Source organism: Triturus cristatus, chromosome 11 (assembly GCF_964204655.1).
Source record: "Triturus cristatus chromosome 11, aTriCri1.1, whole genome shotgun sequence".
NCBI classification, from domain to species: domain Eukaryota; kingdom Metazoa; phylum Chordata; class Amphibia; order Caudata; family Salamandridae; genus Triturus; species Triturus cristatus.
In genome coordinates this window covers 992,818,710-992,836,327 of record NC_140594.1, presented here as the reverse complement: position 1 = coordinate 992,836,327, position 17,618 = coordinate 992,818,710, and the positions used below count along the sequence as shown (strand labels likewise).

At 45.1% G+C, this 17,618-nt stretch overlaps 1 protein-coding gene across 2 annotated transcripts in view; it reads left to right on the top strand.

The window, feature by feature from the left end:
* The window catches only part of LOC146785802 (uncharacterized), a 444,312-nt gene that overhangs the window by 385,656 nt on the left and 41,038 nt on the right, over positions 1–17,618 (top strand). The window lies entirely within an intron of this gene.

Sequence of the window (17,618 nt, the reverse complement as noted above, 5' to 3'; positions counted from 1 at the left end):
ATCTTATTGCATTCTTCAGTTCACATGTGTGCATCGTGGTAGCACACTAAAAGTAATTACCGGCTCCAGTTTGACACCTGGGGAATATTCAAAAGTTAAAAGGAAACTAGGATTTGAGAAAGAGTGTTAAATTTTGTAAAGAGCATTGTTAAAAGAGAGTCTATTGATGAACACACTGGCCACCCTTGAAAATCCACGCCCCTCAGCCCTGTCATCAAAGGTATTACTTCACAGATCATTTTATAAACACCATTGCAATCTCTGCACTTTGATAAAAAACAATAAACGTAGGATGTTTTGGCTCTTCACCTTGTTTATGATAAAACATATCTGTTGTGACGTCAATGATAAAAATGGGATTTAAAGTAGGCTCTGATATGATTTGCTTATGACTGTGATAAGCTTTTGACTTTCATGACTTATCAGATGTTATTGTCGTAAAATGTTATCTACAGTATTGCTGTAAAACTATATATAGTATAGGTAGGTAGTTATAGTTAGGACCTATTATCCATAGGAAAATCACAACATTCTATTCCCAATAACTTTGGCACCGATTGACAAATCTTCGCGAAATTTTCAAAACTCGTCGTGCGCTCTGGTCCGCTCCTATCATGAAAGTTTCGGGGTGATTCGTCAAGCGGGGGCCGTGAAAAAAGGGGGGGGTCCCAAAACGTGTTTTCCCCATGCAATTTCCCATAGGAAACTTTAGACACGGCTACATCCCGAACTGCTGAACGGAATTACACCAAATTTGGCAAAAAAAGTAGCCCTTGGTTCAGAAAGATCCCATTTTGTTAAATGGTGTAAATCCGTTCAGTAGTTGCTGAGAAAATCAAAATTTAAAAAGTTTAGACATCTATGGCCTCGGGGGATCCGCGCACCCTCCCGATCACGAGCTGCATGCTAATTGGCTATCAACACTCCAAACCAGGAAGTGTTGGCAGCCATCTTGTGCCTCGGTAGAACCGAGGCACAAGAAAACAGAAAAAGTAATGCGCAAAACAAGAAAAGGGGGCAGGGTAGAAACACCCTGACCCCCTAGGCCTGCTCAGGGGTCCCACAAGGACCCCCAGGGCCCAAAAAAGCATTTTTTTAAAAAGAAAATTGGCGAGATTCGCGCACCCAGCGCGAATTTCGGCTGTAATTTTTTAGCCCCCGGGTGGGCCAGATCCCAGGGCAGAGAAAAAAAAGTGTGGGGGCGCCCCAATCCGCCACCTCCCCAGGGCTTTGATCAAATATTTGCACCCAGCCCCCCCGCAGCCCGCCACCCCCCGGGGCTTTAATTTTTAACGTGTGGGGGCATCCAAGCCCCCTCAAGGCCCAGGGACCGCCACCCGGGGCTTTTTTTTAATAAATATTCCTGTGTGGGGGGGCTTGAGCCCCCCCCCACATGCCCCGGGTACCGCCACCTCCCCAGGGCACTAAGTATTTCAATTTGGGGGTCCATTAAGGACCACCACCCCCCGGGGCTTTGTAAATGTTGGGAGGGGGGCCGCGCGGCCCCCCTCCTGGAGCCCTTGATGGCCCTGGGGACCGCCACCCCTGCAGTGTCCCGGGGTGCCCACCTCCGTGACACTGTAGTTAGCTATGGCAGGGCGGGAGCCTCACGGCTCCCGCCCTGCCATAGCAAACTGCTTTGGTTTTTGGGAGAGAGAGCAGGAAACGTGCTCTCTCTTCCAAAAACGAAAGACGATTGCTTTTCCACATGGGGAGCTGTATCTTAGCAATGCCGCGTTGCAGAGTGTTGTAAAAAGGGGCATGGCCTCTCTGCAACGCAGCTCTCTGGCGCATACTGGAGGGACCTGGTGGGCTAGTTGGCCCCTAGGGAAACTCAGGATTGAAGAGGAATTAATTCCCCATCTTAAAACATGCCACAGGACGTGTTTGCAGACATGTCATCTCAGGCCCCGCCCCCTTCCTTCACCATTGTGCAAACGCGGTGCCTGGTGAGTTGTACGTTGGGGAATTAATTCCCCTTCAATACTGAGGGTCCCTGAGGGCCAACTAGCCCACCAGGTACCTCCAATATGCGCCATGGAGCTGTGCTGCAGAGAGGTGTTCAGAGGCCACGCCCCCTTTTACACCTCTCCTCAATGCAGCTCTGTGGCGCTTACTGGAGGTACCTAGTGGGCTAGTTTGACCCTAGGGACCCTCAGAATTCAAGGGGACTTAATCTCCCAACTTAAAACGGCCACAGGGCGCGTTTACACAGTGGTGAAGGGAGGGGACGGGGCCTGAGGTGACATGTGCAAACACGCCCTGTGGTGTGTTTTAAGTTGGGGAAATAATTCCCCTTCAATCCTGAGGGCCCCTGGGGGCCAACTAGCCCACCAGGTGCTTCCGGCAAGCGCCACTGCTCTGCGTTGCAGAGAGGTGGTCCAGGCCGTGCCCCTTTTTACACCTCTCGGCAACGGCACTTACTGGAGGTACCTAGTGGGCTAGTTTGACCCTAGGGACTCTCAGGATTCAAGGGGGCTTAATCTCCCAACTTAAAACGGCCACAGGACGTGTTTACACCGTGGGGAAGGGAGGGGATGGGGCCTGAGGTGACGTGTGCAAACACGCCCTGTGGCGCGTTTTAAGTTGGGGAAATAATTCCCCTTCAATCCTGAGGGCCTCTGTGGGCTAACTACCAAACCAGGTGCTTCCAGTAAGCACCACTGCGCTACGTTACAGAGAGGTGGCCCAGGCCCTGCCCCTTTTTACACCTCTCTGCAACGGAGCTCTGTGGCGCTTACTGGAGGTACCTAGTGGGCTAGTTGGACCGTAGGGACCCTCAGGATTCAAGGGGACTTAATCTCCCAACTTAAAACGGCCACGGTAGTTTTAATCCCCCTGCCCTATTATGTACTAGGGGCTTACAGAGGAGGTCATGCTAATCACAGGGGGACCCCAACGCATAGTGTTCCCTAGTGTATGTAGGTGTTTTCACTGTATTCTAAGTGACTTTTAGCATACCACTGGCTCTAGGCCTGGTTAGTCAGAGTCAGTTAACACCAGTACCCGTCTGAAAAAGTTGTGGGCACAGGATGATTTTGTAACAAGGCCTCTTTCTGCTCCTCTGTTGGTTCTTCTTGCACTTTTCTTCGTCTTTGAGGACTTCTGTTGCTTCTTTCTGTATTTCTTTTGCTTCTTTTTGTGCGTTTTTTCTTCTTTCTTCACATGTCCTACCTCTGTAGGCATAGGTAGAAACTAACATTTAAAAAACCTTTGAAATTCACTTAAAAAAACCTTGGTTTCAGGCACGTTATAGTTAGGAATTAGCAATTAAAAAACCTTTGAAATTCACTGAAAAAGACATAGGTTTCAAGCACGTTATAGTTAGAAATTAGCATTTAAAAAACCTTCGAAATTCACTGAAAAAAACATAGGTTTCAGGGGCGTTATAGTTAGTTGGACATTTCACTCGTACAAAACCAGTGAAATTACCCCGTTATAGTTAGTTCAGCGAACTATAACTTGCGTGCCCGCAATGCACTGCTGATGACGTCACATATTACATCACTCATGACATGGTCAGTGACATCACTCATGACATCACTGATGACATCTCAAATGACATCACTGATGACATCATCCTTGTGATAGAGTGGCAGACCTCCTCTCACCCTAATATAAACTTTGATACGCACACTCAAAAATAGAAACTAACATTTTCAAAACAATGGACCTACCAATACCACTTACAACACACCTATTCAGTAATTCCAAGATCTACACACACATCCACTCATTCACCAACAGTCCTTTACAGTCACTCATACATGCAGTCACTCATCATATGTACTTATACACCTATACATCCTGTTACACACCAATACTCATCCATAGAGTTACTTACACACATAGTAACACATGCAAACAAAGTATCAAACATCCATTTACTTGCATATACAGTTATACACACACCACCACACTTACTTCTACAGAAACGTACACATACTTACTCTCAAAAGCAATCACTTATAGAAACACATACTAATTTATACAGGAACTCTTCCAATCTCTCACTCTCACATATACTCACTTATATACACCAATACTCACATATACTAGTTCAAAACATATGTAGTTACTCATAAAGACACTATTGAGACAGTAATTCACTCAATAACACACCCACACATCCACCCATACAGTCCTGCACACCTGCTGTCTTCAACACATACAAACAGTGAGTCTCTCATTTATGCATCTATGCACTAAGTAATACCCCCCACCGAACCATACAGACACTCAGACACTCATACTGAGAGTCAAAAAACCAACTAATAACCTATATAGACACTCATGTAGCTACTCACCAACCCATGCAGCCACTTATACACAAAGTGAGAGACTGGTACAGATATGTACATATTTAAACATTACTCACTAACCCATGTATTCACTAAGATACACTTAATCAGTCAGTTATACAATCAATTATTTAAAAAAAATCATCCATTTAGACACTATACCCATTTATTCTTCCATTGACCTTGAGGTATACATATATAAAACATATTTAATTTTCAGAAAAACACACATTCACTGGATGATGTCATCAGTGATGTCATGAGTGATGTCACTGACCATTTCATGAGTGATGTAATATGTGCATTGCGGGCACGCGAGTTATAGTTAGCTGAACTAACTTTAAAGGGGTCATTTCACTGGTTTTGTACGAGTGAAATGTCCAACTAACTATAACGCCCCTGAAACCTATGGTTTTTTCAGTGAATTTTTAAGGTTTTTTAAATGCTAATTTCTAACTATAACGTGCCTGAAACCTATGGTTTTTTCAGTGAAATATATATATATATATATATATATATATATATATATATATATATATATATATATTCACTTAAAAAACCATAGGTTTCACACATGTTATAGTTAACTGGACATTTCACTCATAAAAAAACCATTGAAATTCCCCCGTTATCCTCTTTGCTGCGGCGCAAATTCCGCCGCAGCGCTGCCGCAGTGCTGGACCTTCCATTCGTGGGCGTGGTCATGACGTCGTCCGCACACGCCCATCGTGGACTCATGACGGCCGAGACACGTCATGAGCATGGAAGAGGTTAAAGTTAGTTCAGATAACTATAACTCGCGCGCCCGCAATCCACTGCTCATGACGTCACATATTACATCACTCATGACATGGTCAGTGGCATCACTCATGACATCACTGATGACATCATCCTTGTGATAGAGTGGCGGTCGCGCGAGTTATAGTTATCTGAACTAACTATAACGGGGGAATTTCAATGGTTTTTTATGAGTGAAATGTCCAGCTAACTATAACATGTGTGAAACCTATGGTTTTTTAAGTGAATTTGCAAGGTTTTTTAAATGCTAATTCCTAACTATAACGTGTGTGAAACCTATGGTTTTTTAAGTGAATTCGTAAGGTTTTTTAAATTCTAAGTAATGTATGTTTTATTATATTTTTTATATATTTATTTTACAATAAGCTACCTATGTATATAGTTATAGATTGACTGTATCCTGTAATATGGAATGGCTCGTTTAAAAGGTTTTTTGTTTTTTTTAAGGTTTTTCACCCACCCCGCGATTTTTGGAAAAAAAAAAAGTTTTTTCATCCTTCGGGGTCCTTCAGGGACCCCCTGACAAAGGCTAGGGGGTCAGGAACTCTCTACCCTGCCCCCTTTTCACGTTCTCCACCTTTCGTTTTCACTGTCACACACAAAACACACAAAATGGCAGCCGACACTTCCTGATTTCGACCGATTCGAACGTTGACTGACATGTAACCACCAATCAGAATTACGCTCGCGCACGTTATGGTGCGCGCTTATAGATATTTATGTACTTTTAACTTCAATTTTCTCAGCAACTACTGAACAGATTGACACCATATATGCAAAAGGCACATGCCTGACCTGAGGACTACCTCTTTGCCAAATTTCAAGTAATTCTGTTCAGCCGTTCGGGCTGTACCTTCGACTAAAGGTCCTATGGGAAAATGCATGGGGAAAACCCCCCTTTTTTCTCAGCCCCCGCTTGACGAATCACCCCGAGACTTTCAGGGTAGGAGCTGAGCGGAGCGCCCCATTAGTTTTGAAAATTTCGCGAGGATTCGTCAACCGGCGCCGAAGTTATTCAAAATAGAATTTTCAGATTTCCTATGGAAACTCGGTCCTAACTATAACTATCTACTGGCGATCGCCAGTAGATAATATATATATATATACTCTAGAAAATGCATGTTCACACAGGGATATAGTATTGATGATATACCTTCTACACTTTGGCATCCAGTCCAGGTACTTGGCTCTGTTCCAGTGGCGGCCAGCACAGATCTGGGTTGGTAGAGTGAGGGGCGAGGGGGTAAGGAGGTATAATTCTAAAAAAAAGAAAAATTCACTTACCTCCTCGCTGCTCTGTCCCACGTTGTCTCTCCTCCGCCGAAGAGGAAGCAGCCAGGCTCCCCAGAGCCAATCACAATGCTGGAATGCTGCAATGCAACGCTATGATTGGTCTGAGTCCCGTGAACTCTATGGAGCACAAACAAAAATACATGGAAATCAGGTTTCATCGAATGTGTATCATTAAAGTAAAGTGACTTGATTTGTTCTGATGCAATTAAAAATGTGCGTCATTTGTGCTTTTTTATTGCTGAAATATTTTTAAAGATATCTATATTTCATTTACAGGTATTTAAATGTTGTGTGTTAGAAAAAAGGTGGCACCTAAGCCTTGCCTTTCAAAAGTCCTGTACCCCAGCAAGCTTGACACCCCTCCTTTCACTTTGCATGCAGGGAATTAAATGTAAACACCAGTTTTTAGGTCTCGCTTGGCGAACGCAGCGCATGCGCGCTGCTCGCCTTGGCGAGACCTATTGTTGTGGCTTTACTGTGCGAAGGGAGACAAACCATGTGCGTGCACGGACAGGCGCTGTGCACCCACATGGCGTCTCCTCTCCGCGCTCACACGCTCCCACCGCGCACTTGTTTTCTCTGTCACTGTGATGCAGAGTGAGTGGGAGTGGTTTCTTGTTTTGCACATCTTCTGTTTTCATTGACTTTTCTCGTGTATGGGATTCCGATCCCGTGCATTTCATTGGAACGATCTGCGTTTGTCTAAAACCATAACAGCAGTAACGTAGGTGTTTTTTAAAAAAAGAGTAAATTGATTGAATCCTCGGTTTCCTAACTTAGTTCTAGTGAGTATCTCTCCTCAGTGGCTCCTGGTTATGACCGTATTCTCCGGGCCCCTCGTGGCAGACAGGCATGATTGGAATCTGCGATATGGTGTCGCAAGCACAACAGGATTTAAACTGATGAAGGCTGAAGTTGGCACTGAGATGGGTTCTTGTGGCAATGGAATCACAACATATTACTGCCGATTTTGGAATTTCTTGCTTGAAAACCTGTGTGATCCTGGGCAAGTTACTTTTCCTGAACGTGTTTAGGTTCCATTAACTGGCAGATCCGTACCAGTGATTATGCTTACAGAAACTGACACGCCACATGCAAGACTAGTCTTCTTGCATTGGGAGAATGGAAGCATTCGGTACTTGGCGAAGTGCCTCAACATTTATAAAGCCCACCTCTGTTTGGACGGTACACCACATAGCATTTTTAAATTGCTTTTACCACAAGATGGCAGTTTCCTCCAAGTGCAGCCTAAGGTTCTTGATATTTCCCTGTATCTGCGTCCAGCCAAGACTTGACGCTTCCAGCACCTGAGCTGCTCAGCTGCGTTTGTGGAAGCAGTGGTCTGAGTTTCTTGTGCCTTGCAAAAGTACCTAACATTGCACATGCCAGTGACATTTCTTTCTACCGTTTTGCATTATTTTATTGCATGCTATCTCAAAAGACCCTCCTGTATATACCTCAAACCCTGCACGATGAAGTAATCTTAATTTAGACCGTCCGACTGTTGCCTCTCCAATTGACCCTTTTCTTACTCATTCTCTGCAAGCCTCACCTCTCTGGGTGCAGTCTACTCTAAGTCGCATGCATGTTTGCCTTAAACTCTATTATTGTAGTTCTCCAAAATTGCCTGAACTCTTTTCATAGCCCCTAACCTCTCCTTGCAGTCTAACATCACCTGATCTCCTCTGTTAATCCTACCAGTCATTTGCATGAACTCGCATAGCCACCACTAATGACCACTTCTACCCCCTGCCAATTTAATCTGCCACAAAGGAACTAGAGCAAGTGTTTGAAATGGTTTCCTCAAGAGCACAAGAATATTCTGAATAATCAATAATAACCAATGGAGTAACCGCTAACTTTTGGTTCCAGAGCAGCATGCTACCCAGCGTAAAGCACTTCAGTGCCTCGTCACGGATAGTGGGCACTTTATAAATGCAGTTACAAAACTAACACAGAAATGTGCAGTTGTGGATCATTTTGACACTTATATAAGTGCTGTTTATAAAGGTCTCAGTTGTCGATGCAAAATCACAGGAAATGCATGTACTATGGAGCAAATTGTCCATGCGGGGTTTATCACGTAACTCACCAGACCTCACCTATGAAGTCTGTACTTTCTACTTTTCTTGTAGCCTTTCTCATCCTGCAGTTTTCTGCTGCTGGATTTTCTGCCTTTAACTGCTCCATTTTGTGTACGACACCTCCTGCATGTTCCTTGTTGTTCTCCCCATGAGTGGCAATCTCAATGCAGACGGTATCTCTCATGAACAGTAACATCGGGATTACTGCGCCACTCGCAGCCCTCAGCGGTGCTCATTTTGATGCCCTAAAAGAATGAAAGTCTGACTAAATTACAAATGTCAAGCCTTCAATCTTCAGGCCCCTGTTTACAATAGGAACCCTGACCACCCAGCTACCAAAACCAGCTCTACCTCTACTGAACAACCCTATCTACTGGTTTTTGCGTGTGTAAGCAGGTATGTCTGTCTGTCTGTATGTATGTATGTATGTAGGTAGGTATGTCTGTATGTATGTGTGTATGTCTGTCTGTATGTATGTAGGTATGTCTATATGTATGTCTTTATGTATGTATGTATATAGGTATGTATGTATGTATGTCTGTCAGTATGTATGTGTGTGTATGTATGTAGGTATGTCTGTATGTATGTATGTATGTCTGTATATGTGTATGTATGTATGTAGGTATGTCTGTCTGTATGTATAGATGTATGTATGTAGGTATGTCTGTCTGTATGTATGTATGTTTGTATGTATGTATGTCTGTAGGTATGTTTGTATGTATGTCTGTATGTGTGTATGTATGTATGTATGTCTGTATGTGTGTATGTATGTATGTATGAATGGATGAAGTATTTCTATAGCGCACATCTAGCCAAAAGCCAATGAAAATGATGTAGGCCCTAACTCACATGAACAGAAGATGCATGCATGTTACATATGTTTTACGTGTTTGTTACATTCCACCACCGATTTGGCATTTTGCTTTGTGCGAGCAAACAAGTTCTTTGAAGGGGGGGAGCTAAATATATGGAAACTAAGTTCCTGTTTGGAAGTGGGAGGATGTAATTTTCAAATATTGAAGCTTTTTAAAAGAAAGCATTTGCAATGCAATAGGTCTCGCATTTACGCGAGTTTAAGCTATTGGCATTGTAAATGACAATGCCTTTTATTTATGTTAAAAAAAGGCATTTTCATTTACAATGCCAATAGCTTAAAACTTGCGTAAATGCGAGACCTATTGCATTGCAAATGCTTGTTGAATAGGCTGCAATTATCCGAAGACATGGACTGACATTTGACCTTTGTCTTTGAACGTGCAGCAAATGTGACAAGATAAACACAAAATGTAAAGGCTTCTTTATTGCACAGTCACCTTCTGAGTTCCAGCGAGGTTATTTTTGCACCCCTCCCCTTACTTCCAGCGCCTATGCCTGTGGGTAAGTGCTTGCGCGCCTCACATGGGGTAGGAGGAGATCCATACATACTACAATACAATATAATTCACTTCCCTTCACTCTACAGAGCTTCAGCCTGCAGGGGAGTGAGGGCTATTAGTAGATAACTCACCTTCAGGACCATCACTAATTCCTTTCCTCTACCTTGAGTGTTCTGCTGGGAGTGGTTGGAGGTTAAAAGGGAGCACAGCTGGAACCTTGCTTTCAGATCCAGCAACAAACAAAGGTGCATGTGGCTGCCGAATTACTTGTTTCCAAAGAGATTAAGTGAGATTTAACAGTGTGACTCAGACTGTTTGTATATTTAAGAATGTGTGCTTTGTAGGAATGTCAGGTTCATCTGCTTCTTTCAGAAATTCCACTAAGAAAAATGTGAACAGCACACAAGACAAGGTGAGTCTTTTCAACACTAAATAGTGGGGGTAGTTTATTACCACCTGACAGAAACCATTTTATCAGCCTTAAAAAATAAAGCAATGGGGTTGATTCACAAAAGCATTTATGGGTACGGGAAGATGTACTACGGGAGTCTCTTTTGCTTACTGTTACATGCCTTTGTGAATCTGCCCCAAAACGGTCCACTCTCTGGGCCAGATGTACAACCTTCCATTTTGCGAGTCACAAATTGCAACGTTTTGCGACTCGCAAAATGGAATGTACAACAGTGTCTGAGACACTGTTTGTGATTCTCAAATCGGTCGCAAGGGACCTGCCTCATTAATATTCATGAGGCAGGTCACAATATGTGACCCATTGGGAATAGTTGGCACTCACAGGGATGGTGGCTTACTAGGGTCCGCAGAACACCGTGTCTGTGACTCCTTTTTAGGTCTCGGGACCATCCGGTCTGCCGAAGGCAGAACCGGAAGTCGAGAGATTTAATGTTTTAGAGAAGAGGGGCTTGAACCCGCCCCTCTTCTACCCTGTTCTCCATTGGCTGGCCTCTTCAATGCTGGCCAGCCATTGGAGAAGAGGTCCCGTCACTCCGATCAGGCCCCGTCCTTTTCGGATCAGGGGCGTGTTTTTTGCAAGAAGTCTCATTCTCCAAAACACGCCCCCGAATCCGAAAAGGAGGCTGCGTTTCTCCGAGGCATTTCTGATCAGCCTCGGAGAAAGGCGGTGGTGTCTTCCGGTGCCCTCGGCTTGTTTTTGGAGGGGGGGTTAGTATATACAAATGCGCGGAGTCTCTGTAGTCGCAATAGATCGTTTAAACGTGAGCTTCCTCTTTTCTTTCGTCGGTTCCAATAGATTATATGCGGCCATGCTGGGAAGTACGCATATCGTCCTCTTGCTCTAAGGAAACTTGTTAATTCATGACGTGCGCGGAACAGCGCATGCAACGAATGCATTCCAAGAAGGCGACACAGGTCCCGGTTGCGCTCGGCCTGGTGCGGCTATCCCCATCGGCTACCATGATGATGTACACGTCACATTTGCAGCTAGCCCTGATATGGACACGGATCTCCAACGCATAGTTAAATGTCCTCCGTGCCGACCGCATCCCTCATCTGATGCGCTCGTTCCTTCCAGCTGCGCCCGCACTCCGTGACCTCTTGAGCCACCCTAAGCACGTTCACATGCTAGCAACCCCGTTCACGTTTGATTTGATTTTGGGGAAAGGTTTCTTTCAATCGGTAACATCATATAAGGGCTAATCAGCCAACCTGCCTAGACAGCCTCAAAGCGCTTTCTGTCAGAATCGCCTCCTCTGTGCACTCCACTCGGGGAGGGGGGGGGGGGGGGTGATGGATTGATAAGGATGCTTACTGGATAAGTGTCAGTTTGGTGAAATGTGCGCCTCTGTTTTCTCATCATCAATGTCTCCCAATAAACTGTCTGTTAGATTTTCAAGTGTAATGTGGTATAGCGCTGCGACGCCTTGTGTCTAGTGAGTGCTATAGAGAACAAAATAAATAAATAGACGGGCTTAAGCAGCAGTGACGCTGGTTCTTCTGTGAAAGGGATGTCTCCGACAGGAGGGCACCCCGGCCCCCCTTAAACCCTCAGCGAGTATAATTTACACTCCCCTGCTTTCACGCTGGTGTTTTGGGGTGCCCTGTCGTTTTTTATGCCCTTGAGTATGTTCTACGACCCCTTCATTTGCCTGACTGTTTGGGGCGGTGCCCACCCCTAAACGCAGTATACTTTGCAGAGATGTACAAGTTGGACTGTGGAATGCTGCGGCTAGAGGGGGAGGGGAGGGGAGGGTTCAGCATGTCAGGCTGGTGGTGAGGGGGCGGTGGGCGAGGCGGGGGAGGGGGTGTCAGTCTGAGGCAGGACACAGGCTGGCCTATAGGGTGAATCGGCATGTTCGAGAGCAGACCACCCCCGTGGGCAAATGGAAGAGGAGAGCCCCCACACCCCCACCCTCAGGGCGCGAGCGTCACACAGGGTGCCCGCGTTATAAAGGGTGCCCACATCTCACAGGATGACCAAATTAAACAGGATAGATTTATTTATTTAGTTATCTATTTATGCGTTTTTATATCGCGCGTAATTTATCGAGAGGTGTCAGGGCGCTTTACAATAGATCGAAGTAAATTACATAAGGACAAATAGTAACACGGAAGTAGGTGTCCCTACTTATATGTACAACAGTTACTCGGGGTGTGAGTTACAGATTAACAAATTCGGTACTCACTCCAAATTACATATTATGAAAATGAGGAGTGATTGAGGTTACAAAAATACATAATGCACAATTACAAAGTTGAGACGCATAAGATGCCCGTGTATATACAAATGCGCGGAGTCTCTGTAGTCGCAATAGCTCGTTTAAACGTGAGCTTCCTCTTTTCTTTCGTCGGTTCCAATAGATTATATGCGGCCATGCTGGGAAGTACGCATATCGTCCTCTTGCTCTAAGGAAACTTGTTAATTCATGACGTGCGCGGAACAGCGCATGCAACGAATGCATTCCAAGAAGGCGACACAGGTCCCGGTTGCGCTCGGCCTGGTGCGGCTATCCCCATCGGCTACCATGATGATCTACACGTCACATTTGCAGCTAGCCCTGATATGGACACGGATCTCCAACGCATAGTTAAATGTCCTCCGTGCCGACCGCATCCCTCATCTGATGCGCTCGTTCCTTCCAGCTGCGCCCGCACTCCGTGACCTCTTGAGCCACCTAAGCACGTTCACATGCTAGCAACCCCGTTCACGTTTGATTTGATTTTGGGGAAAGGTTTTTTTCAGGTGCAGAATAAACCGCATCGTCTACAGGGTCCAAGTCTCACTTGTACCGTAATTATTTGTGTAGAGAGACCCCTTCAGAATGAACTTTCCAAACACTTGCCTCATCCATCGCATTTTGTTGGAGAGTTAAATCTGGACCAGAATACCAGGTAAAAACACCCAGGCTCAACCTGTTCGAGCAGAGCGCCGTGCACATCTGTGCATGTGTGTCACGAGTGTAAGTTGCAGCGAACGCAGCTACACACTGCTGAATGTGTGTCTGAGAGCAGACAATCATGGATGCCAAGTGGAAAGATGACAGATGGCTGATTATTGCCATACCCTCCTCCAGCCTCAAATGCTAATCGTGGGGCTGAATTTGCGATGAAAAGACGGCCACGCCACAAGATGCCTCTCGTTGCATCAAATCATGCGCCAGACCAATCTATTGACCCTGGATGCAGGAGAGCAACATCGTGCCGTAGAACCATTCTTGCTCCTGTCTGTGGAATGTGCAGGACCAGAGCCAGAGTGTTCTGAGCCAACCCATCTGTCAAGAGTACCGGGTCCAGGACAGTGTTAGAAGTGGGGGGGAACGGAAGGGCACGGCGTGCCCCTACTTTTAAAAATTATGCTAGTCCGTTCCCCTACTTCTTGATTTAAAAAAAGCGTCCCGGGACTGCCCTAATTCAGGCCCGGTTCTAGTAAGGGCTTGAAGGCAGGCGCGAAATGCCATGGGGCTCAAAGTGCTTCAAAGCCCGGGCGCGCACACAGACAGTTTCAGAGATTATCGCAGCCGTACCTGAGTACTTCACAGGTCTTTAAAAGACCATTTACATGTTAACGAGGCTTTGTTTATTTTTTCACAGCTTCATCTCCACCAGGGGCATGGCGAAAGGCGACAAATCCTTTCTTTGGCCGCGGTAACCTTTGCCTACTGTCCTGCTGCGTGGATATTCTTTTTCTACACAGCGCAGGAGAAAAGAAGTTTGTTTATTTTGATTCACCTTTCCCAACCCCTGCAGCTGCTCATCACTTCAGGCTGCGACACTAAGATTGACTAATGGAGTATGTAGGAGAATGTGTCACTATTTGTTTTTCTTTTTAAATTCTGCACAGGCGCAGCAGGACATGTACTTTGTGTGTGCTTCATTTAATCCGTTTTTATCGTTATCATGGCTGATGCAGAACAACAATAGGACAATAAAAAAATGCCCAGATAACGCTGGGTATTAATGATCCTGCTGGAGAGCAATCATTTCTCTGTTAGTAGTTAAGTGCAGATGAACTGTATTTTATGTGGAAGCTCAGTGGGTTACTGTCATTGTGACAGAGATCCTTGTGTTACGTGCAGTTCAGAAGTTACAATCCTAACATAGGACAGTGACCAATGAACTGTCATCAAAGAGCTGCATGCAAACCTGAATGATATAGTTAGAACTTCGCGTTTTTTGTTTTGTGATTTAGTTAGAACTTCCCCAGTCTTTCATTATTCTAATGTTGCTAAAATGAGTATCTTTGGGCAGATATACATTTTTATCAGTAAAGCCAACCCCTAACCACTGGAGTACTCTTTGAATCCTGAGTTTGTGCTTCTCCAGACCAAACCCTCTTAAAATAACTGCCCACCAGTATGGATGACATGTGATTCATACACCTTGTAATCCTCATTGGCTTATGTGACATTCCCTGTAGGCTGATTTACATACTTGTATGATTCGTTGTCTCTGTATAATGTGTGCGTGGTGTAAAGTACTGACACACACTACACTGATATGAGTAGCGCTATACAACAAATGAAATGCATATAAGAGAGGGGCTACAAAAAGATGAGGGGCACTGTTGGAGGGTGGCAGTGAGGGAATCCGAGGAGGAGGTAGTGGGAGTGGCTATGGAGCGATGAGGGGCACTGTTGGAGGGTGGCAGTGAGGGAATCCGAGGAAGAGGTCATGGGGGGGAGGGGGGAGCTAGGGAGAGATGAGGGGCACTGCTGGAGGATGGTAGTGAGGGATTCTGAGGAGAAGGTCATGAGGGGGAGGGGCTACAGCGAAATGAGGGGCACTGGTGGAGGGTGGCAGTGAGGGAATCCGAGGAGGAGGTCATGAGGGGGAGGGGCTATGGGGAGATGAGGAGCACTTGTGACGTATGGCAGTGATTATTGGTGTTTGCGCCAAAAAAGACTTTCGCATCAGCGCTAAAGCCGGCCTTGTCATGGCCTAAAGCCGGCCTTGTCATGGCCTTTCTGTTATGGTTATTTAATTAGCAGTCGGGTCATAAGGGCTACTGTGGAACATACTTTAAAGTATGTGCTAATTATATTTACTGCTATATTCAATGTTTTAAGTTTGAAGGTGATTTTACTAATGTTTTTACCGGGAAAAATGAAAGTGGAGCCCGATGGTGCCTGATATGGGGCTGGGGCCCAAGGTCAGCTGTGAGATAAGGTGCACTGGAGAGGAGTAGATGATAATCAAGCCTGTAAGGGAGTGCGTTGCGAAGTCTGAGGTCAGGTGGAGGTAGCAATGAAGAGGGATCCTCCATGAAGGCTCGAACAGAGGGAGCCCAAGTAGTGTCACTTGCCTGATACTACCACCTCAGAAACCTCCTCTTCCCATCAAAGGAAAATTACATAGAAAAAACAGTTTTTGAGAGTGATAATATTTAGAAAGAGATTTGGAAAAGAGTGCGATTTACTGGGCTAAGACTAAGAAGAGATAAAGGAGGGCCCGGAGGATTTGCAGTCTGGGTGTTGCTACTCCCAAGATAATTTTGAAAAAAAAACTATAGGGTCAAATACTGCATTTTATTTTCAACACCCCATTTTTACACAAATTCTCTCAAAAGCCATTACTGTGCCAGGACAACATCCCCAGGAGTTGACCACATTTTTTTTCAAGATGCACAATATGTTCCTCCCATAAGTAAATATTTACCTCCACTTTGCCAAGGCCTGTGTTTTGTCCTGCTTGCTCACATGTTATCTCACTCAGGCTCACTACCCCCATTATTCATTCTCATTTACTTTCCCTTTTACTCAAAATTGCTCACTTGCACTCACTCTTCAACATTCGGTATCAAATTCTCACTCACTCAGTCTCACCACTTTTTCCTACTCTGATTACCTCATTCTAACTTACAGTTTCACTTACTCTACGTGACTCCTTCTCACTCACTTTCTCTCACTTTCATCGACATACACTCTTTCACTCATGCTCAGTTACATTCAGGCACTCAATCATTCACACCCACATTTACTTACTCGCACTCATTCTTCTTTGCAGGACACTTGAATACATATGTGCTATACTATGTTTGAGCAGCTAGCTGGCTGACATGAATAAGAATTATTTATTTATTTATCTCACTTGTAAAGCGCACTTTCACCTAACAGGCATCCTGGTGCTGACAATCAAGAGTGCACAATTTGTGGATAAGAAGGAGCCCTTGTGGGTTTCCGTGAGTCAGATCAGATTCTCTTGAAGAGTTCCTTTGTCTCTGAGCCCTGCTTAACACATGTGTACAGGAGGAGCCCTATATTCATGTCCTCAATGTTTGAGACAAAAAATACTCATTGATTTCTGAACAAGAGTAAAAGCGTTAAGGTAATATGTCGTTCCTGCTTATATTTTGCATGCTTTACATAATCCTGCATTCCCTATGAGTATTTGCTTTTCCCAGAATGTTCTTACTTTTTTTCAGGCACTGCCTAATTTGAAATGAGTCCCATCCAGGTGCTTATAATGGGGCAGAATTGGGTTGTAGGTGAAGACAGTGCGAGTTTCACTCAGTGGGGCAGAAGGGTGCTCGGTGGGGATAGGATGTGGCATTATGGCCAGAGCTACCAAATTTGGAACTGGGGAACCTGGTTCAGCCTTCATGCCTTGTCCATCAGACCACTCCTGAGGGAGCACCCATGATAGACTTTAGAAGGCCCCACTAGACCGTAGAAGCCCTGGTCTCTTAGCACCAGCAGGTGAACCCTACCGGCGGCCAGTTGGGTAAACTTGAAGCCCTGTCCACCACAATTCATACCCAGGTTCACCACCAGTCTTGCGGGCAGGTCTACAAAGCAGCACACCCTAGAGCAGCAGTGGCTTTGTCACGCAGTAGTTTTCCTGCAATAATAAAAGTCTCCCACACAACCCCCACGGTTTTTGACGCATTCATAGATTTACAAGGACTTGTAATCGTGGGAATGCGGCAAAATCTTGCGCTGCCCCAGAGGAGGCATAACTAGGAGAAATATCTATTTCTCCTTGCTTTTTCCTCTTTCAAACTGTGCTTTATTCTGCAGCCCACATAGAAGGATGAAAAAGCCTCTCAAGATTGTTTAAAAACAATCTTGCATGCAAAGGCGGCACCCTTGCACCATGGGGCAAGTGTGCCTGCGTTGAAGCTAGGCTGTCGAAATGGCGCCAGTGCAGGAGGAAAAGACCGGAATGCACCATATTGGATAAATACGGCACATTCCCGCCCTTTCCCTGTGACGCAGGGCAGCGCAGCAAAGTAACTTGCTGTGCTGCCCTGCGCCACCATTCCCATAAATATGTCCCTAAGCTCACAAATAGTA